We start from the raw sequence: 23621 nt of genomic DNA on the forward strand, positions 1-23621 counted from the left end.
CACAACAGGTACTTATAGAACTACCCTCTGAGACTAGGTTGCATATCAATTTTTAAGAGTAACGATATACCTACCTCTATAATGTCAACAAGAAAAACAAATATTCACAGAGCGGTTATTCAAGGTTGGGTGCTCTCCTGACATAGAAAAATAAAAATACAATCTCTTACTTATAGGAGATTAAATCTAGTAAGGCAGATACATGGATTCAATCACCAAAATGTAATGTGATAAATATTGTAACAAAAATATGTAGCTTATACTATAGGAACTTGGATGAAAGAGCAATTAATATTTCATTACAGTTTAAAAGTATTTTCAGAGAGTTGTCCATTAAATTGGGCCATAAATAGAAGACAGATGTCTTCTAAAATTAGTGTCATAAAAAACATAATATTTACTCCCAGACGATGTTCAGAGATTATTTGGCGCTACCAAATTACATCCCTTTCCATTCCCAATATACAGAAGGACTTTATTTTTTAAGAATATATTCATTTATCTACCAACGTATCTATCTATTTATTGAGATATAATTAACATATAATATTGTATAAGGTTAAGGTGTACAATGTGTTGATATGTTTAAATATTGCAACATGATTACCACCATACAGGGGAACTTTAGCAATGCATCAAAAAGGAGATATCTCACGCGTCTGAAATATGTCTTAATTTTTTAGGTTTCACTTGGTTTGTATGGCCACATGTTCTTTCATTTGATTGCGCAGTCATTTGGAATACTTATCCTCAAATAGAATCATACAAAAACACATAGTCTCACAAAGATAATGGGAAAATGCTCACTCGTAAGAACACTTTTAATTTTTAAGATGCATTCAATAAAGTTTCTGAAAGAATGGATCAAAATATAGATTATTTAATTGGGTCCCTCCAAAAACATGTAACTGGAGTATTTGCACTACCAATAAATCTGGAGTTTAAACATGTTTCTAAAATTTATGGTAAAAGTTATTAAATATTGGTTTTTAATTTTAAATTCATGTTAAGCAATTCAGATTAGCCACATCATAAGAAAATGAAGCAGACAATCTCAGATGACTCACATTGATTCGCATTGACTACTGTTGAAAAGAGTAAAACGGGGGGGTTGGGGGAGGGAGATGAGGGTAAGGGGGATCAAATATATGGTGATGGAAGGAGAACTGATTCTGGGTGGTGAACACACAATGGGATTTATAGATGATGTAATACAGAATTGTACACCTGAAATCTATGTAATTTTACTAAAAAATGTCACCCCAATAGATTAAAAAAAAAAAGAGTAAAACGATGCTTTTGTAAATTAAGTATGAGCAGTCTAGGTTGGAGGCTGAGCCAATGGAAATAAAAGAGAAAGAAGACAAAGAGAAAGGAACAGGTGAAGAGCAAAGATGACAAAATGATAATAACTACCACTTAATAAGTACTCATTTGATGCTAGGTGCCTCTTTACATTCTTTACAACTCTGCCAACAACCATAAAGTAGATACAGTATCTGTATTGTGGGTAATAAAAGTGAGTAATCAAGAGTTTGACGAATTTGACTCAGACCCCCCCTGCCAGTGAGTGGAAGAGCTGGGCTTCACAACCCTGATTCTCACCACCCTTCACTACCCCGTTTAGAAGCGTGTCTGCAATATCATTCAGGGTTTAACTTCTATGTAAGAAAACTGAGAATTATGAGCAGTATTATAACAAAATTTAATTGGTTGATTGCAATGAAGAACATGTGGAAAACCCTGTGATTTGCATGAATTAAAGACATTCTAAATCATGCAATGTCTACAGAGTCCAATCTTTATGGCTAAAAATCTTTCCTCTGGCTCTCATGCCCTAATTTTAGAGTTGAACACATACGTAGTGACAGAAAAGAGAGGGTTAGATATATTGCAGTGGTATGAGAGGGTGCTGTTTTTCATTTCATTTCATATAAAACACATACACTTATATTTTTCTATACTGAATTTAAAAGGCAATAGAACAAAGTAGGTTCTAATACAGGGCACCAGCATTGACCCAAAAATTATTTTCCTTTGTCATGTTGGAAAACTGCACCACACTTAATAAGTTGTGGTTTAACTTCATTACTTTCGTACACTTCATTAGCTTAGAGAAATTTAAGAGGAAATATTTTGTGTGCATTTTATAGTCCTATCCAAAATATCTCAATCTTTTGAGCTAAAAAATATATTAATAAGATTTTACTGCCCTTATATTTAATGAAGATGTCAAATTGCTTTTATTTTCTGAGGAGAAAAAATCTCAGATAATGTATTTGGATATCTAATTAAAATGCTTGCATTGCCTAATTAAAACTACACACTTATTCAAAATAACAGGACATCTAATGCATCTATTTATAAATAACTCAGATGAAATGCCCAGAAACCAAGAGAATCAGATAACTGAACTCTGTTCCTGCAGAACTCTGTTCCTGCATTAACCTTCAAGCCCCTCCACCCACTGCCTTTTCACAGGCAAACCTTGTGTAAAACAAGGCCTGCCCTGATCAAACTTTTAAAAAGATCTCCAATGGTGGCATAGAATAAAGGCAAAACATCTAAAGCAGAGTTTGATTTTTTATTTTTTTTTTGTTGCCCTGAGTGTTGTGACCACAACCCAGAAAAGCATTAGTCATGCTGAGATTAGAAGATGGCTTCTTTTTTATAGAACTTGAAAAAATCTCATGAATGCAAAATGGACACAAAGATCCTGCCTATTCTCTGTTTAAAAATCTTAGGCATAGAAAGAGCCACTTTCTTAGAAGACAGAAACTATTTGTAAAAACCCTAAACAAATCTTGGATGAGGATCTGGGGCATGCTATAACATTCTTAAATAGTTGAATGAATGAGATAGAATAATGGAATTTTGCCTGGGTATGGAAAAACTATGACTTGGTTTTATAACTCTAATAAGAACTTTCTAAGAGCCTAGATCAAAATCCATTAAGTTACAAACTGCTGTATTCATTTTCTTTACAAACTCTCAGATATAATTCATGTTTATCCCTTCGGTTTTTGAATACTAGGAGCTATAAAGTCAGAGCCAATTAAAAAAGGAGAGAAAGTATTGTGTTTAACTGCAGTGATTTTTTTATGACCCCACGGAAATTATAGATGTCCATAGGAGCTCATGAGAAAAGTGTTTTTTCTACAAGATAACAGGAGAAAGTTTAGAATAGAGAAATAATTTTGTGAATTCATTTGTTTTTATTTTTTTCTAAAACAGGCTAACATTTCTGAATATATTCACATTTGAAATTTGAAATCCATTCATCAGAGAAAGGTTATATTAGAGAATAGACTGCTAAGAACATTTCCAATAATACTTTCTGAAAATTAAAGGCTGTCTTCCTTCCTCCTTCCCTTTTACCCTTCCTCCCTTCTTCCTTCCTTCTCCCTTCCTTTCTCCCTTACTTCTTCCTTCCTTCATCATATGTTATTGGGCATCAACTACATGCCATGGACTGGGTTAGTTTCTGCAGATATAATACTAAATGATGTAGACTTATTATTCTGTCTGTACTCTGGGAATTTATAGAATCTAGTTGAAGTGGTTATTCATTTTGTGAATCCCAATGGCCAATTTGGTGTATCTTGGAGACTACAAAACTGAAAATCACACCTTCTCTCTTCAAGTTAGTGAGAATTTTAGGTAGTAAATGAATATCATCCATGATCAACTTCAATTCCATTTATAAATCATGAAATCAGTTCTGTTTTACTCTGAAGATTGTTAATCCACCAAGTTCAATCCCAGATTTCTTGTCAGGTTTTCTTTAGGATTCAGAAAAGAAAGAAAGGAAGGAAGGAGGGAGGGAGGGAGGGAGGGAGGGAGGGAGGGAGGGAGGGAGGGAGGGAGGGAGGGAGAGAGAGAGAGAGAGAGAGAGAGAGAGAGAGAGAGAGAGAGAGAGAGAGAGAGAGAGAGAGAGAGAGAGAGAGAGAGAGAGAGAAAGAGAGAAAGAGAGAAAGAGAGAAAGAGAGAAAGAGAGAAAGAGAGAAAGAGAGAAAGAGAGAAAGAGAGAAAGAGAGAAAGAGAGAAAGAGAGAAAGAGAGAAAGAGAGAAAGAGAGAAAGAGAGAAAGAAAGAAAGAAAGAAAGAAAGAAAGAAAGAAAGAAAGAAAGAAAGAAAGAAAGAGTATAACAACTTCAGACACAAAACAACCATTTAATTCACTTTCATTTAAGTGAGGATCTTATAATCCCAAAGTTAACCATCTGATACACATTTCTAAGATTCAAATACTCATATTGATTGACTTGGGTTTACTTTTTTCAAATCCTATCTCTTAAATTTTTATGAATGTCAACTTTGAAATTTGAGCTATATCAATAATAAACAGAGACATAGATTAATTATTCACAGAAATTCAGTAATCTTCAATAGGCCAAGAACTGTGCTCACAGATCTCCAGAATTATTTCAGGCTCCATGCAAAAATGCAGTTCAACAGAGCTGTGTAGTCCCTTCACCTGGGACAACCTCGGAAGTCAACTCTTCCCTGGCCTCTGAAGTGCCATTATATAATTCAAGAACATGAGATATCTTTGATTTAACGGAAACTTTTTTTGCAAGAGATATTCATCCAGAGTTAGAAACTCTATTTCCAGCTTCTCATAGGGTGTGTACAAATAGTCAACTATCTGTCGGTGTCTGAAGGGCTGGGATAAATGTGACTTCACTTATCAATGAGGTTGCAGACCATAGTGGTGAAGGGGATAGACTCTAGAGGCTAATGACCTGAGTTTGAAAACGTGATTCACTGTCAGGTGACCCTTGGAAACTTCCTGAAATTTTGTGTCTTGGTTTCCTTATCTGAAAAGAGAACTGATGATAAGTAATTTTCTCATAGCGTTATTTTGAAGGTTAAATATGTTAATATTAGTAAAGCTCTTGGAATAGTACTAGATATATTGTAAGTCATCTGTATGGATATGTATGTGTGTATGTATACATTAAATTACTTTAGCTAATTTGAAATTAGCTGTCATTGAATTGGGCAAGGAGACCCAGAGTCAAATATTCGCATGTCCAAACCTCATCATTATCTTATTACAGACAGTCATACCTGATGAATGAAGGGAAACACCAAGAAAACAACCTGAAAAAGAAAGTTTAGCATTAAGGTCCAATAGCTAAGAACAGCAGAAAAGCCTTAAAGGAATCGCAGTGGAAAAGTCATTTAATATTCTCCTCTGCAGGTTATTTATTGTCTTGATAGTGAGAGAATTCACCATGCATCTCTCCCTGAAAAAACTGTCTTGAACATAATGATTGCTTTTGTTTTCTCCAAATGCAGATCACAGGCATTGTTCTAACTCTGAATTACTCTAGTTAGCTCTAGGTGGAGAAAATCTTTACAGATGTGACATTCTAACTGATCATTGTTATGACATAGGCACAGCTAAACAAAATTTATACAAAATTTCAAGGAGGAAACTGCTGGTCATTTTTGTAGAGAAGAAAGGGCCATCTCTGCTTCTGCTCCAGCTCAAAGATAGAAGTGAAATTACTCATAAATTTACTAAAAGATGTAAGAGCAGATTCATAAAGAACATAGAGCTATGTGTTCTTTTTACATATTTGTAAGCTGTATTGGCTTTTCTATTCCCCTGAATAACTTGCTAAAATTTCATAGTATTTTCAGAGAGTAGCATGGTTTTCTAGAAACTATTAATGGATTTTATTACAAGATAGCACATTTATATTGCCTTTTTTTTTTTTCTAATACAGTGGGTAAGTATTCAAGGTAATCAAAAGTGAACTATACTTCTGACTTTAAATCTCATTATGTTTGTTGTCTAAACAGTTTTGGTTGCTGCCCTTTGATTCACCTATATTTTCCACACATGGATTCCTCTTATCACTTAAAAACTCTTGGTAAAAAAAAAAAAAAAAGAACTCTTAGTGTTTTCATCAAATAAGACAGGAAAATGTGAGGGGGGAAAAGTACCAATTGTTCTCATTATACCTTTCTTGGAGATCCCACTGGCTTTAAAAAAAATTGTGTACAAAAAAAAAAAAAAAAAGACTTTTTAAACCAGTAAACGTTTCTGAATGTCCCTGGTTTATTGTGTTGACTAAGTTTTATTTATATTGTTGCACCTACAAGTCAAGACGGCACAGTAGGTAAATGCTGTACTTACCTTCTCTCATGACCACATCATAATCACAACTAAACTACAAAAGAACCATCATTGAGAATCACCTAAAGTCTAGCTGAACTAAAGCCTTACAGCTAAGGACATGTAGAAGAAGCCACCTTGAGACTAGTAAGAAGGGCAGAGATTCAGAACAGGCTGGTCCCAAACCAGCATCTGACCATTAAAAACTGGGAGGGAAATCTCAGCAGTGAAGGTCCCCCCCAGAAGAGTGAGGGATCCCAGGCCCTCCCCAGCCCAGGGTTCCAGTGTAGGGGAGATACATAATTTCTGGTTGTGAAAACCAGTGGAGATTGTGACTGAGTGAGACGGAGGGCATCTGGAGTCCCAGACACTCCTCTTAAAAGGACCACACGCGGACTTATCCAACAATGAAATCACTCACTCTGAGCTTCAGTGCTGATACAGCAGCTTGAAAGGGGACAGGCACATATGGTGGGGAATTGAATCGTGGCTTTGCGCTGGGGATGCAGGGGCAGCTTTCTCCCAGACAGAGGAGCTGGCAGAGGCCATCGCTTCTTTGTTGAGCCCTCCCACTTCCCAGCAGGCAGACGCATGCAGATGTCCTATCTGAGTATTCGCCTTTCATTTTCCATGCCCTGGTGATGCTAAGACTGCCCAGCCCAACTTTTGGGCACCCCTAAGCTGCTAAAGTGACTTTTATGTATAAACTGCCTGCCTTGGATCATGCTGTAGACTTTCCATGGGCCTCTCAATGGTTGGAGGAACCCCGATAAGCAGCTACTGGCTTGAACATGTACCTCTGGCTGGGCAGCCCTAAGCCCAGCACTAGTGGAAGGCAGGCTTCATTGCAGCTTGGCCTCTCGAGATGCTTCCAATCACAGCACAGGTGACAGCCTTGTACAGATTTCTTTGTGGCTCCTGTGGGTGGCCTCAGGTGGGGCACGGGCTGCAGCTGACCTTAACCAGCAATGAGTCTCCTCCCCGGTGGTCCTAGGGCTGGCCGCCCCAGCAGCCAGATTTGAAACTAGCTATCTTTTGAAACTGGCATTACCGAGATGCCTCTAAGTACAACACACCCAAAGGACAAATTGGGCAGGCAACAGAGCCCTGATGAGGCGGATCCAACTCTGTAGGTTCAGTCCATGCACCACAACTCCTCCACTGTAGGCACAGCCAGTCCTCAAAACTAATGGACTTAGGATCAATCCCTCCCATTGATGTAAAAATAGCAACCAAGGGTCAACTACAAGACGAGGGCACACAAAAGCCACACAAGGGACACACCTGGAGTGCATGGCTCAGGTGACCAGAAGACTGTGCTGGTCACACCTGGAGTGCTATGCCACTGAGCCCCACAGCACACCTACTACATAAGGCCACTCTACTAAGAATAGGAGACATAGCAGCTCTACCTAATACATAGAAACAAACAAGGAGACAGCCAAAATGGGGAGATAAAGAAATATCTCCCAAATAAAAGAAGAGAACAAAGCTCCAGAAAAAATATTGAACAAAATGGAGACAAGTAATCTACCAGATGAAGGGTTCCAAACACTGGTTATAAGGATGCTCAGTGATCTCAGAACTTCAACTAAGAGATAGGAAACATTAAAATGGAGATGGCAAACATAATTAAGAACCAGTCATAAACAAAGAATACAATAACAGAAATGAAGAATACATTACAAGTAATCAATAGTACATTAGATGAAGCAGAGGATCAAATCAGATCTACCTCATCTACTTTAGAAGATGAGGTACCAGAAAACACCCAGAAAAGAAAACACCAGAAAAGAGCAGCAAAAAAGAAAAAAAGAATCTAAAAAAATGAAGAGAGTTTAAGGGACCTCTGGAACAGCCTCAAGTGTACCAACATTTGCAAAATAGGGGTAGCAGAAAGAGAGGAGAGAGAGAGCAGGATTTCAAAACCTGTTTGAAACAATAATGACAGAAAACTTCCCTAAGCTGGTAAAGGAAAAAAGATATACAAGCCCAGGACACTCAGAGATTCCCAAATAAGATGAACCAAAATAGGTCAACACTAAGACACATCATAATTAAAATGCCAAAGGTGAAAGAGAAAGAGAGATCTTAAAAGCAGCAAGAGAAAAGCAATTAGTTACCTACAAGGGAGCCCCATAAGACTATCAGCAGACTTCTCAAAAGACACTTTGCAGGCCAGAAGGGAATGGCACAAAGTATTCAAAGTGATGAAAAGCATGGACTTGCAACGAAGATTACTCTACCCAGAAAAACTATTATTTAGAATCAAAGAAAAGATAAAGAGCTTCCCAGACAAGAAAACGTTAAAGGAATTCATAAATACCAAACCAGTATTACAAGGAACCTTAGGGGGACTTCTTTAAGAAGAAAAACAACAACAAAAAAATCAAAAATATGAATAATAAAAGCGATAACTACATACTTATCAACAATTACTTTCAATGGCAATGGATTAAATGTTCCAATCAAAAATAGGGGAGCTGAATGGATAAGAAAACAAGATCCTTACATATGCTGCTTATAAGAGACTCACTTTAGATGGAAAGGCACATACACTGAAAGTAAAAGGATGGAAGAAGATATTTCATGAAAATAAAAACAAACAAACAAAAAGCTGGAGTAGTAATACTTACACCAGACAAAACAGACTTTAAAACAAAGACTATAACAAAAGACAAAGAAGGATCTAGTAATCCCACTTCTGGGTATTTATCCAAACAAACTCAAAATACTATTTTGAGGGGAAGTGCTCATCCATATGTTCATTGCAGCATTATTTACACAAACCAAGGTATGAAGGTAACCTGGGTGCCCTGAATGGATGAATGGATAAAGAAGAGGTGGTGCATAGTATATACAATGGAATATTACTCAGCCATAAAAAGAACAAAATCTTGTCATCTGCAACGACATGGATGGATCTAGAGTGTATTGTGCTGAGTATAATAAGTCAGACAGAGAAAGACAAATATTATATGATTTCACTTATAAGTGGAATCTAAAAAAAAACAAACAAATGAAACAGAAACAAACTCATAGAGAACATTTTGATGGTTGTCAGATGGGAGGAGTGTTGGGGGTAGGTGCAAAGGTGAAGGGATTAAGAAGTACAAATTGTTTGGGGATGTAGGGTACAGCATAACGAAAATAGTCAATAATATTGTAATAACTATGTATGGTGCTAGATGGGTACTAGATCTATCTGGGTGATAGATGGGGGGCTGGGTACAGGATAAAAAAGTTTATAGGATTAAGAATTACAAATTGGTAGCTATAAAACAGTCATGGAGATGTAAAGTATAGGGAATAATATGGTAATAACTGAGTATAGTGCCAAGTGGGTAGTAATGAGGGAGGAGATAACTTCCTAAGTTATGTAGCTGTCTGACCACTATGCTGTACACCTGAAACTAATATAAAATAATACTGAATGTCAACTCTAATTGAAAAATTAAAAAGGGGCTGGGGGGAGATAAAGAAGAATAAGAGGTTCAAAGTTCTAAATAAAACAAATAAGTCTTGGGGATGTAATATATAGCATAGAAATTTAGTCAATAATATTGTAATAGTGAGGTACAGTGTCAGATTGATTGCTGGACTTACCATAATGATCACTTCTTTAGCATAGGGAATATAAAATGTAGTAATAACTCTGTATAGTGCCCAGTGGGCACTGCTGAATAGCTATGAGGTACCTTTGAAACTAATATAATATTTTATGTTAGCTATATTTTAATAAAAGTCTTTTAAAATTTAAAAAATAAGTGGTTGGACCTAAAACTCTTTATAGCATTTTATCTTGGTGAAAAAAGTAAAAATATCAGGAAAATGTTGCCCACACAAAATTAAGGCCAGTATAAGGTACATTTTTAAATACAAACATCATTTGTAGCAACTGATTCATTTTAATCTAAAAGGCAGTGTCATGCCGGGTCTCTGGTCCGGTTCCCCACACAAGAACACAGGATATGATGAGGCCAAAAAGCAACACCCATAGAGCCATAGATGGGGGAGTCATACCACTATAGTCTTGCTGGCGGCTGGATTGGAGATACAGAAAGCAGGCTCCACATGATACAATCCGCTGTCTGCTTCTCTGCCTGCCTGCCTGCCTGCCTGCCAGCCAAGCCCCCTTAGCATAGCCACAGCAGTTATATTAGTGGCTAATGGGTAACCGGTAACAGCAGATGGCCAACTAGTCACAGCTGATGGCCATCTAGCACCCGAGCCAGCCCCTTTCCACGTGAGGCCAAGAGCCTGGAAACCGCTCTCTGGGACTCTGTCCCCACAAGCACTATGCAATTTCCTATTAAAATAAAAGACTTTTTCCATAACTAGTTGTAGAAAACACAATATGAATCATTCTAGAGTCTAAATTTTCATGCAAATTCACAATCTCAAATACTTTGCTTTCTTTCAATTACTGTGGTGAATAGAACATTCAAAAATAAGTTAAGAGCTTATACTACTGAAAAGTGATAGTAGTATACTTTTAACCTGTGTCAGCAAGGAAAGGAGAAGGGAAAAATGAATGAATAGAGGGAGGGGAGAGGGAAGGTGTCACGCAGGGGACCCTGCTCGCTGCGCCATTTGTCGTGCAGGGTCTCAGCTCCCACTCCCCGCCCAAGAACGCAGGACACGGTAAGGCCAAAAAGGAACACCCATGGAGCCATAGGTAGGGGAGTCAAACCAATACATTCTCGCTGGCGGCTGGGCTGGAGACACAGGAAGCAGGATCTACATAATCTGCCTAACAGCAGTTCGCGCTTACCAGCCACCATCTTCTTGCTAGCCCCCATTCCACTCCTGCTAGCGTAGCCACAGCTGTTATGTTAGTGGCCAATGGCTTACGGGTTACAGCTGACGGCCAACTAGCCACAGCTGCTGGCCATCTGATCACAGTTGATGGCCATTTACTACCCGAGCCAGCACCTTTCTATGTGAGGCCGAGAGCCTGGAAACTGTTTTTTGGGGTTTTGTCCCCACAGAAGGACAGAGGAAGGGAAGGAGGCACAAAGGGAGAGAAGGAAGGGGCGAGAGTAGAATGGAAGGGAAGTCTGAAAGAAGGAAGGTGAGGAAGGAAAAACAAGGGTATTGAGAGCTCAGGGTGACTGGGGAGGTCCAAAGAAAAAGAAGGAGGTGGAAGAGGAAGAGGAGGAGGAGGGGAAGGGAACAGGGATGAGGACAGGGACTGAGATGAGACAGATTCCTTTCTAATTATTTATTTAATATATATATATTTATATATATACACACACATATATATTATACATATGACACATGACATATAGTTTGTGACATATCATATACTATATATCATATATTGTATACATATATTATGCATTATAAATAACTATATATATTATATATGTACATAATTACATGTATTATATATATTGCCATGTAGGGTCTTAGCTCCCGCTCCTAGCACAAGAACTCAGGATATGATAAGGCCAAAAAAAAACACCCACGGAGCCATAGATAGGGGAGTCATACCACTATGGTCTTGCCGACAGCTGGGTTGGAGACACAGGAAGCAGGAGCCACACGATCCGCAACCTACCATCCGCTTCTCTGCCAACCAACCTCACTTACTAACTGCAATCCGCTCTTGCTACTTTAGCCACAACAGATATATCAGTGGTTAATGGCTAACCGGTAACAGCTGATGGCCATCTATTACCCAAGCCAGCACCTTTCCAGGTGAGTCTGAGAGCCTGGAAACAGCTCTCTGGGACTCTGTCCCCACATACATGTATACATATATAATTAAACATACATGCTAATTGAGACCAAAAAGAATGTGGAAGGTTATTCATGTTCTGAACCAGAATCAGTTTTATATATATGTATAAATACATTATATGTATTTTATATATATGAGAAAAGATCTTTATATTTATACACAAAAATCCTACATTAACGTATACTATGGAAGATACCTCAAAACATGTATTTCTTAACACTGAGCACCAGCCTGGAATTTGGCCAGATTAAAGAACATATGTACCTCTACAGCAGTGGTTTTCAACCAGGTGTAGTTTTGTTTGCCCCTACTCTGGGATCAGGGGGCATTTGGCAAAGTCTGGAGATTTTTCGTTTTGTTTTGTTTTTTATAATGACTGAGGAGGAGGTGCCACTGGTATCTAGTGGTAAAAGCCAGGGGTGTTCCTAAACACCCTACAATGCCCAGGGCAACCCCTCACAACACAGATTTATCTGAAGGAAACTCTTATCCTGTCCTTACAGTGTGTCTTAACTAAGCAATATGTTCTAACAAGGCACAATGATTGAAGCAGATTTGAAAGTCTACATTGAAAAAATGATGAGGGATAGTGGTTAAGCACAAAGAAGCATGGATTGTGAAGCCACTCTGCTATGGTTTGAGACTCCCAGATCTTTCGGTTAATGGACAAACAATTTATTTAACTCAATTGAGACTAAACTTCCCCATCTAAAAGTGGAAATGATAAAAGCTAATTTATGTATTTATTTAGGCATAATGATAGGATGATATCAAACTCAGAGCCTGGAACATGGGTGGTTGACAATTAATTGTGGGTTTTATTATTGTTGTTATCATTCCTAAAGCATAAAATTAAACACACATTAAGAAATGTTTAGGCCTTAAACCAATTTCTTTCCTATCCCCACAAGTTAAAATTAACATCACGTGCTACAGCTTATGAAAAGGAAATCTAAGTAAATTTATTTTTTATTATAAGCACAGGACCTGCGATCATCCCCCTCTTTTACATCTCTTTACATATATAGACTTCTAGTATTTCACCAAGACATGCCTAGCTTTATTATAAACTTTTTAGTTATTGCTTACGTTTAAAAAATGTATTACAGCTAAGCATACAGATGGCTATTTAATCCTCAGTTTAACAATTAACAATATTAATACCATCTTATATAAGTAGAAATTGAGATGCTGCATAAAAACAATAAAAATAGCATTCAGAGTATTTGTATTATATTAATTGATTATTCTATATACATTCAGAACATATCAATTGATAATCTAAGAAAGTTTAAAGCAAAGAACATTTTGGTATATATTAATTTACATTATTCTCAAAGTAATGTTAGGGATGGGTATTGTTTCTCATCTATTACAGATTCCAAAACACATATTCAAAGTTATGTCAAAGTATATCATACATAGTGAAGCTAATCTGAAAGAAAGTTATTATGACTCAATTATTTTGGCTCTTTGCATTACTATAAATCATAGTGCCTTTTTATGAACAATGAATTAAGATGCCTATTAATCAGCAATCAGTCACTCAAAATTAGTGCATTAGTGAATGTTGAGACTGTTAAAATATGCTGAATGATTTAGCAGAAAATGTGCTCAGTTACTTCCAAGAATATTATTCCATAACTACATGTAATGTCGCTCTTGAAATCCTTTAATATTAAGATATAATTTTTTCTTATTAAAAAGAGACCTTAAAAGCCAAGACGAGATATGGTACTTTATCAATCTTGGGAGTCTTGGGTGGCACTGTTTTATCACTAGCATTTGTATAACAATAGATTTGGGAAACATGCTGAGAAATCTTTAGATTCTCTATCTCTAGTATCTCTGTCTCTAGATCTCTCTCTATCTCCAGCTCTATAACAAAATCTATGGGGTGGGGATGTAAGTAACTGCAAGAAGCAAATCTTCCACCAAGTGAATGAAAAGAAAAATAATCTCCTGTGGTCAAGTAATTCCCTGTGTTGCTTTTATTTTTTTTTTTTCTGATTAAAAATGTAAATAAAACACCTCCTCTGAATTTAAGAAGGAAAATGGGCAAATGTGTTTTGCATACATAAATCAACTTATTCTCTTGCTGTAAAGAAGAGTGGGATGAGGTGCAAGAAGCCAGGGATATTTTGTGAAACTCTTCTAGAAAATGAGAAACAAAGAAATGATATTTATCTCCCAAATCAGAGTTTTAAGGAATAGAGAATCAATTTTGAGCTGGAATAATTACAGAAAGTGGGGAAAAATCTAAGGCCCTTCTAGACCTTCTATCATGGGCAGAATTTGGTCAGGGTTTAGGGCAATACATGTTTTGGGGATGGGAACAAAATGACTTAGAGCCTGAAACACACAAGGGAAACTTAGAAACACTGAATATGCCTCACTAAGGCACAGAATGGCTATGAAGAGATTGGAACAGATACCACTGCAAAGGTAGGTATCTGTATGAATAAAACACTGAGAATATGCATCTGTTTTCTGATATTTGATTTTTTTCAATCAATATCATTAAGCACATATTGCAAGTATTAGGATTAAAATATTCAATAAAAGGCAGATGGTAAGTTAAGTCTTATAAGGGTCTTTGGAAACAGCTCTGGGCTCTAGGCTGTAGACACTATGCAATAATCTTCAGGGTGCCACAATCAGAATCAGAAAGGTTAAACCCTGCTCTATTGTTGGGTCTTCCTCCATGTTGGAAGGAGTGTCAAATTGGCCCAACTTGAGTCACTCTGCACAACATGTGGCCAGGAGAAGATGGAGGCCTTTAACTGCGGACAACTGGCAAAGAAAACTGAGGTGATTTTACCAAAAAAGGCAGAACAAATGCTTGGTTAATGAAAAAAGCAGATGTCTACTATTAGTGATATACCAAAACAGAGTGGGAGACAGATTAAAACATATACATTGTGGGTGTAAAAAAAAAAAAAATGAACTAAGAACTAAGGCACTTAGCTTTTTAAATTAGTGTTTTGGATTTGTACAGAAAAATACCCAGAAGTGGAATTGCTGAGTCATATAGTCAATAATACTGTAATAACTATGTGTGGTTCCAGGTGGGTAATAGACTTATCGGGGGATCACTTTGTAAGTTACATAAATGTTTAATCATTACGCTGTACACCTGAAACTAATATAATATTGAATGTCCACTGCAATTGAAAAAGAAAAGAAAAAATAAGTAAGGCACTTATAAGACTGCTGTTTTATGGGACTTGTGCCCGGGAATGCTGACACAAGCTCTGATTTCTCTGTTTTCTTACCTTTAACCAGCATTGTTGGCAATGTTGGCATTGTTGTTCTTGTGTCAGGAATATTTATTTTCCTATCATTGTCTGTTTAACTCTTCTTAATCTTTCCATATTAACTTTTAATGAACTTCTTTATCAGCCTCCCTAGCTGTCCCAATCAGACATTTTTTTTTTTTTTCTTTTTCTTAAGGTCCTAAGAACCTTATCCATGTATTTTTCTACTGGGGTAGTTAAAATTGTACTTAGTATTACCAGTGTTCCACCAACATGTTTCTTGAACTCATGGGCATCTTATTCAACTTTGTATCTTCAGCATTAAGCATAATTGCCAATATTTGTTAAATAAATGTGTGTATGAATTGATGCCTGTGACCTTCTTCCACTAAAAGCAGAAGATTTAGAGATTCCCTTATAGTTAAATTATCACATTTGATTTTAGCTCACCATGGACTCAACCGATGGCAGCAAGATGACCCGAAAGCAGCCATTGAATGACTATCAACCTAGGATCTCAATCATGTTGCCTACCTCAATCAGACTATAACAGAACGGAGACTGCAGAATGTTAGTTGAATTCAATTCATATTTAAATAGCATATGTGGCTCGTGGTTACCATATTGGACAGAGCATGTCTAAAAAGTACAACAATTGGCTACAATAGCAGCACTAGCAGCAGAGACAGAGATGGCCACAGCAGTGGCCAAGAGGAGATAAAGGGATCCAGGGAAGGCAGAAGATGAATAGAACTGTCAAAATCGGATGATATAATGAATAACCATTCAGTTCCCTGAGGAACAGTGCTTTAGCTGCTAAGATGGACCCTGTCATGCGGGGGACCCTGCTCGCTGCGCCATTTGTCACGCGGAGTCTCAGCTCCTGCTCCCCACATAAGAATGCAGGATATGGTGAGGCCAAAAAGGAACACCCACGGAGCCATAGGTAGGGAAGTCATACCACTATGGTCTCACTGGAGGCTGGATTCACACAACGTGTGACCTGCTGTCCGCTCTGCTGCCAACTGACTGACTCTCCTCCACTCTCCTCCACTCTCCTCCACTCTCCTCCACTCTCCTCCACTCTCCTCCACTCTCCTCCACTCTCCTCCACTCTCCTCCACTCTCCTTCATCGACACGGCAGTTATATCAGTGGCCAATGGCTCAACGGCTACAGCTGACGGCCAACCAGCCACAGCTGATGGCCATCCAATCACAGTTGATGGCCATTTACTACCTGAGCCAGCACCTTTCTATGTGAGGCCGAGAGCCTGGAAACTGCTTTCTGGGGCTCTGTCCCCACAGACCCTCAACTTTCTTAGTTCTCATAACTACTGAGATAATCTGAAAATGTCTCAGTTCCTTGAAACAGAAAGGTATTACATAATGCAATTATTGAGTCATAAAATATTCCTATTTTTTGTTTTGTTTTGTTTTAGGACAGGAGACATAGAGCAAACTTTTGGAGTTCATTCACTTTTTACCGCTATCTCCGTACACTCACTTTCTATCCTTTCACTCTACATACCCAAAACACCTGTGTACAAAATCCTTCTCTATCATTCCCCTATTCAAAACCTCTTTCAGTTTTCCAGATCTTCTTGCTCTCTCAGACACCCTGGTCTTTTTTTTTTCTTTCCTTAAAAAAATGTTTAACTAAAGTTGGTGTACAATCTATTAGTTATATTAATTTGAGGTGTACAATATAGCCCCCACTGCCGAGCTTCTCCCCGCACCCTCCACCCCATCTTTATATAAACAGTTATCTTTGCCGGAAAACCTCTTCGTCCTTCACTCCCATCTGTCCATCTTTATTCCTAACCTTGGATGCCTCTTTGACAGGCTATTGCTACTGCAAATATCATAAGTCATCCTACACAACTTATTTTCTCATATTAAACATACCAAATACCAAGTGTTGTGTGGTTCTTATCAGTTTCAAGGTAGTATTTCCTCTGTCTACCTCCCAATTGCTTTGTAACCAGCCATATCTTGCTCACCACTGTACCCCAAATATCTAGCATTGTGTTTCATGTAGCACATGCATTTTTGTTAAGTTAATCAATTACATCCACATTTCCTGGAGGAAATGAACACTGTTAAACAGTTGAGGGGAAATAGCTATATGAGCAATTTTGCTGCAGGGATATGATACATTTTCAGAATTTTTTTTCCAAATTAAATTATCCTTAGGGGTTTGAAAATGAGGAGAAACACCTTTGAAAGCCAGAGTGAAAATGACCATTTTATTATAATAGCTGACATCTTCAGAAGGCTGTTTCCCTGCATAGTTGGACAAGACTAAGAAGTGGCATCACATCTTTGAGATGTTATTGAAATGCATGTGGGGACAGAGCCCCAGCGAGCAGTTTCTAGGCTCTTGGCCTCATGTGGAAAGGTGCTGGCTTGGGCAGTAGATGGCCGTCAGCTGTGGCTAGTGGGCCGTTAGCTGTAACCATTGAGCCATTGGCCACTGATATAACTGCCACGGCTATGTTGGGGAGTCGAGGAGAGTTGAGGAGAGTCGGTCGGTTGGCAGCAAAGTGGACAGCAGGTCTCACGTCGTGTGCACCCAGCCTCCAGTGAGACCATAGTGGTATGACTCCCCTACCTATGGCTCCGTGGGTGTTCCTTTTTGGCCTCACCACATCTTGCATTCTTATTTGGGGAGCAGGAGCAGAGACCCCGCAGGCTGCCCCACACAACAATGCGCTTTCTGGTTTGACTCTTAGACATTATGCTGTGCCTCACACAATTATAACCCAAACTTGCATGTTGGTTAAAATTGAATAAAATTGCAGCTGTAAAATAAATTTAAGCTAGTGGAAACATCTAGACATTTCTAGATAGAAGTTGACCATGGTGTGAGCGAAATAACTATGTTCTACCTGATTCCTCACTTATTATTTTAAATCTGCGTGGAAGGAGTGATAACTTCAGGAATTTTTTGCCATGATGCTGTGGGAAGTAAGTATTGCAGAGATCAAGGCCCTTTTTCATGAGTCTGATGAAAATAAGCAATGCAAATGTCATTTCCAAATTAACTTCTGGTAATTTGGCACCAATCCACTGAATTACCCTGAATAATCTTTTTCTCTTTGTAACTCAGGTTGAAATTAAAGCTGAGCACTAAATCCTTCTGTTTACACATTTTTCTACTCTTCTTACAAAGTTAAATTGGTGCTTTTGTCTTCATCGAAACACCAAAGCAATGTATGATGCTTTGTCAGTGTTGGGCCTGGTTACAATAGAATGAAGATTATTTTTCCACCTGTGGCACTATCATTATAATTGTCTGACTTACATTTATAGTTGAGAGAGTGTTTCTCTGATGGCTTAGAGTTTTTAAACCTGAGGATAACAAAATGCTGGCTGTGAAGCACATATGAATCCTAAACAGTGAGAAAAATTAAATCACCTGCTATACTATTTGTTTTTATCTAATAGAAGATGGAGAAAAATGAAAAAAGGAAAAAAAAAAAAAGCCTAGAGTCTTCCATGCAATTTAAGGAAGGAAGTCCACAGCAGTACACCAAATATCTCTCTATACATCCCTGGGACTTGACATAGCAGAAGTACAGCGTTTGTGTTACTATAAGACAGCTCACTGAAGATTGAGTCTGTTTGGATAAGGGCCATACTGCTCACTGCTTTCCAATGACATCTACACATTTACTCTCCCTTTTCCAATGACGTCTAGAGCCTTGAAGCAAGTTTTCCAATATGGTAGCGTTATCAATTACCCTTTTTGGACAGGCAGTACCCACCCATCCCTTATGGACTGGCAGCACCTACCTGTCCCTTATGACTGAGAATTTATCTTTTCTTCAATTATGTTTTTAGATTATTTTCAGTCAATGAGAATGTTGATCACTTTGTAGACCAGACATAGGTTTTTATATTAGTTTTCAATCACTTCATTTCTGGAAGTTTAACAAAACTGAGTGGCCCTAACTACTACACAGTCAACATCTACAATAATTCCCAGATTGAAGCTTCAGAAATATTCATATTGGAGAATTGAAATAATCCAATTTACATGTCACAGCAGCTATCCATAGTTTCTATGTTGATCAAACCCTAGATAACAGGTTTACTATAGCTGTCATTTTTTTTTTTTGCATGATTTTATGTTACTTTCTTCCAAATATACACTTCACATTTAATTTAGAGGTTTAGTACTGTGCATATTTAGTCTTTACATACATATTAGGTTTTTTTGCTCCAATTTGGTATTAACAAGTTAATTAGCATATCATAATCACTTTGCTGGGATAAGAAATAGCTAAAGTAAAATGCTACAGTACAATGGTAATCTGTTTTTTGTTATTTTTTTAAACACAATTTCCTTTGGAGGTATCATTAGTTGAAAGCGTTCAATGTTTTAAAATTAAATTGTTTCTTCTATTTTTCTTAAATTTGTTCGCTCAACTACCCACAATTTTAGAATACTTATGTGTCATTTTTTTTAATATTGCTAATTTAAAACATATTCATGTATACAATTTGGAAAACATAAAAAAGAACAACAGAATTCACCCCATTCCTAAATTGCCACATTCATCAGAGTATTTCTTCTTTTTATTTTGTAGATACCGTGCTTTAAATATGAAACTTCATACTGTTTTTTTACTTAACATGGCATAATGAGCCTTATTCATGGCATTTAAGTGGAAGTGTGTTTAAAGCTTTTGATACCATGGGAAAAAGTCAATCCCCACTTCTAAACCAAACTGAGAATTTCCAGAATAAGACACCCTTTTACATTTTTTTATGAGGTGGTAATGGTGATTCTTGCATTGAGAAGATTATAAGCTCTTTTACAGCTACCTGAGAATTTATATATATAGACCTGAACCGTATTTCTGACAGAGTGGACCTTTTGTGATCTAGGGAAGAGGTCAATCTGAAGGAATGACCCTGATAATTAGGGGAACCAAACAATCTAATCTTTGAGGGTGATTATTGGTGACTTCTGGAGAAAGCCATAAACCAGCATTGTTGTGGTCAAACAGGTACACACTTAAGTGAGGTATAAGAAGACAAATTTTAGTGATGGATTCTAAAATTAGTATCAATTGCAGTAGTTTGTGGTTACACCAGGGCCAGTAAAGTATAATTCATTGACCAAATCCAGCCCACTGTCTGCTTTTTTTATGTCTCCTCAGCTAAAAATGTTATTTATGCATTAAAACATCTGGAAAACTGTTTTCTCTCTTGCCTTATAAATGCCTACACAATTTCCTTGATTGTGGTTTTTGAATTGCAAAGCCTAAAATATTTGTTATCGAGTCTTTTTAGAAAGTTTGTCAACCTGTGTACATGTTGATATTTTCTTGTCCAGCCATTCACATTTTCTAATACTTTGCCTCTTATTGAATCCGCTGATTTGTTTTTTCTCACAATTGAGTAAAATATGGACCCCTGTAAAGGAAAATAAACATCCTTTTGGATTCCAGAAGACGTAATTATTTACACAATAAATGAATAAATATTAACTTTCAAAGATTTTATTAAATTCAGCTTCAACTGAGAACTATCACTGAAAACTATTTATACTGAAAGATCACATTGATCATCCTATTAATAAAACTCAAAACTTATAAAAATGTCAGAGAATACCTGGATCTCTAAAATCCTGTAATTTCTCAGTGGACCACAAACTTCAGTTTAAGAAATACTATTCTAGTATATTCCTGCTGTATTGTAGGGTCTGGAGAAGCATTCAAATAATTGTTTCTAACAAAGAGATGCTAAAACTATAAATAAATGACCAAGCCATCTACTTTCCTTATTTCTTTACTTTTTTTCAATTCCCTTCCATAATGTATTATAAATACATTTAAATACAGTTAATTTTTATAACAATCCATACAACTGTAATAATATGTTCTGTGTATTATTGTAGAAAACACACTTTGAAAAAAACTGACATTATCCTATCAAGTTACTCTCAATTTTACTAAGTCTGGGATTTTGTAATGTACTTTCAATTAAATTACCAAAATAAAACATCTTCTTTTATCCTTTTAATTATTTTTTTTAAAGATAACTTAATCAGGTGTTTCTTTAGTGGACTATTTTTGTTTAATTAAGCACACTGATTAACATTTTTATTTTTTCAAAACCCATTTTAAACTGTAATATTATATCTGACATTTCTCTGTTGACCTCATGCACCTTTCTTATGACATTCCTGGTAATGAATCTTTTGAATCATAATTTTCAATGAAATAAAATAAAATTAAACATCACAATTAAACTATAATTTTTGTTTAGCATCCTCTGAGAGTGTTGGGGGCAAATTTTACATTTATGAAAGATTAAGCATCTTCTACATCTGCCCCCAGGAGGTTCAATAAATAGGCAAATGTCTGTGTAGGTCACACATATTAAATTCAATCAACGAATAAAATTCACATTTAACAAGAGCACAACAAGAAAAAAATAAATAAAGTTACGAGTAAAGGAGAGCATAAATGTTTAGCTATCCACATTTTACATTCATATCTTTTCCTTCCTGCAGATTAGAAATTTTATATTATCTTGGTTAATCACCTTCCTCCATACAATTTATAAACAAGTATTAGAATAGGGATAAAGATAAGAGAAACTAAACAAATGTAAGTTGTCTTTATTTACTGAGCTTCCTAAGAGCTCAAGTAGTGATATTGTAAATTTCCATTACAATAAAGCTGATTGGGTTGCAAATTCTCTAGCTCCTGGTTAGCTACCTAACATCTCATCAATTGCAGGGAAAACTAGGTCTGCTTTTGAAAAGGGGGGAAAAAAACGCAGAGCAAATAACTTCGCAGAGATTAGCTAAAGGCTTTGAGAGGGGCACAAAAAAGGTTAAATGTAAAACGAAAAATGAGACAAGACAAAAACTCAATAAACGGATTTCTTTGTGAAACAGGCCTGTTGAAACCAAAGTAAATTTGGGAATTCTACAATTATCTGATCAATTTTGATAGTGCCGACTGTCGATTGTGATTATTCAAGTCCCCAAACATACACTGACCATCCAGCTGAAGTCCACCACAAGATAGATTAGGGCAGGGGTATTCAACAGGAAGAAATTAAGCTACGATGTTTTCAAGATTTACAATTTGCTGTCAGAAATCCCAACAAGTTACTATGCCTTTCGTCATATGTTATGAAATGTCAAGTGAAGATCATTACCTGATGATTAGTGCAATTAATGCCGCCCCGCAAAAATTCCCACTTTTGCCAGTTGCTTATTTTATTCAGGTAAATGGGGAGAGTCCTTTTTCCTTGTGATTCTTCTAGGTCATGCAAAATATTGAGTTTGGTTCATAAGCTAATAGAGGGAAAATGTTAATATGGTAGAACATTGAGTTCAATTTTTTATTCATCTGAGTATTATTTAATAAAAAGTAAAATCCACTTTCATACATGGCTTAGCAGTTTCTACAGCTTATATTGCAGGTATTATGGGAAGTTTGGGATAAATCTTTCAAAACCGTTTGTAAATTATAACGTGCGCTATAAATGTGAGATACTGTGCAACCACACCATTGTGCTAAGTAAAGCTTCTAAGTAACTAGATGAAACTCTTCCAGTAATCGGAAATGTTACCATAATCAAACCTAAACCTAAACCTAAACCTTGGGAGCAACTTCTGTTGGCCTGTTTCATGTCTGTCTTCTTTCTAAAGTTTATCCACGTATTTTTACATGTTTGAGACTTTTTAAAAAATGTTCTAATCTAAGAATGCAATTTCACGGTAAAGAGAAGTATATTTGGCAAATCTATATGGAGAATTTAAAGGAAAAAGACATACTGATTTCATTTTATGTACTGTTTTGTTGTTTTGTGTGCTGATACGTGATCTCACCATTAGAAAAGAAGTAGCCGAATGAAAGCACATGTTATTTCTTCACCTCACTACAACTTGAAGCAGACGTTCTCACCATATCTACTTTGAAATCTTTCTTTAGAGAAGGAAGGCTGCCAGCCAAAATCAATTTACAAGGACATCTTTGATTTAAAAAAGAATATGTCATTCTATATAAAGTATTTTTGAAATTTTATCCAAGAGAAAAAATGGTAGAGAAAGGCAAGTTTCTTCAGAATGTCTATTTTTCCACATAGGTAGATTTTAGCAGTATTGTTGTGAGATGAGAAAAAATTCCATGTAATCTATTAGTATACACAGAAAATATTTCCTATCCCTTTTAAGTCTGAGTTGGGTTGGAGAATAAAAATTGCATGTTTGAACAGATATCGATTTAATAAATGAAGAATATAACCATTATAGTTAGATGAATAATTGGATAACAAAGAGAAAACGGAGTAATTTAAAAAGAAAGATAGCAAATGACTGAAAAAACATAAAACAAGTACAGGAAGCTCAACTACAGGATAAATGAATAAGGTAGAGATTCTATTATTTGCTATCATGTCACGTTATAGGTTTTGTTTGTTTCTAACTTTTTTGTATTTATCATTGCTTTAGGTTAAA

This window comes from Rhinolophus hipposideros (genome assembly GCF_964194185.1).
Source record: "Rhinolophus hipposideros genome assembly, chromosome: 1".
NCBI lineage: Eukaryota > Metazoa > Chordata > Mammalia > Chiroptera > Rhinolophidae > Rhinolophus > Rhinolophus hipposideros.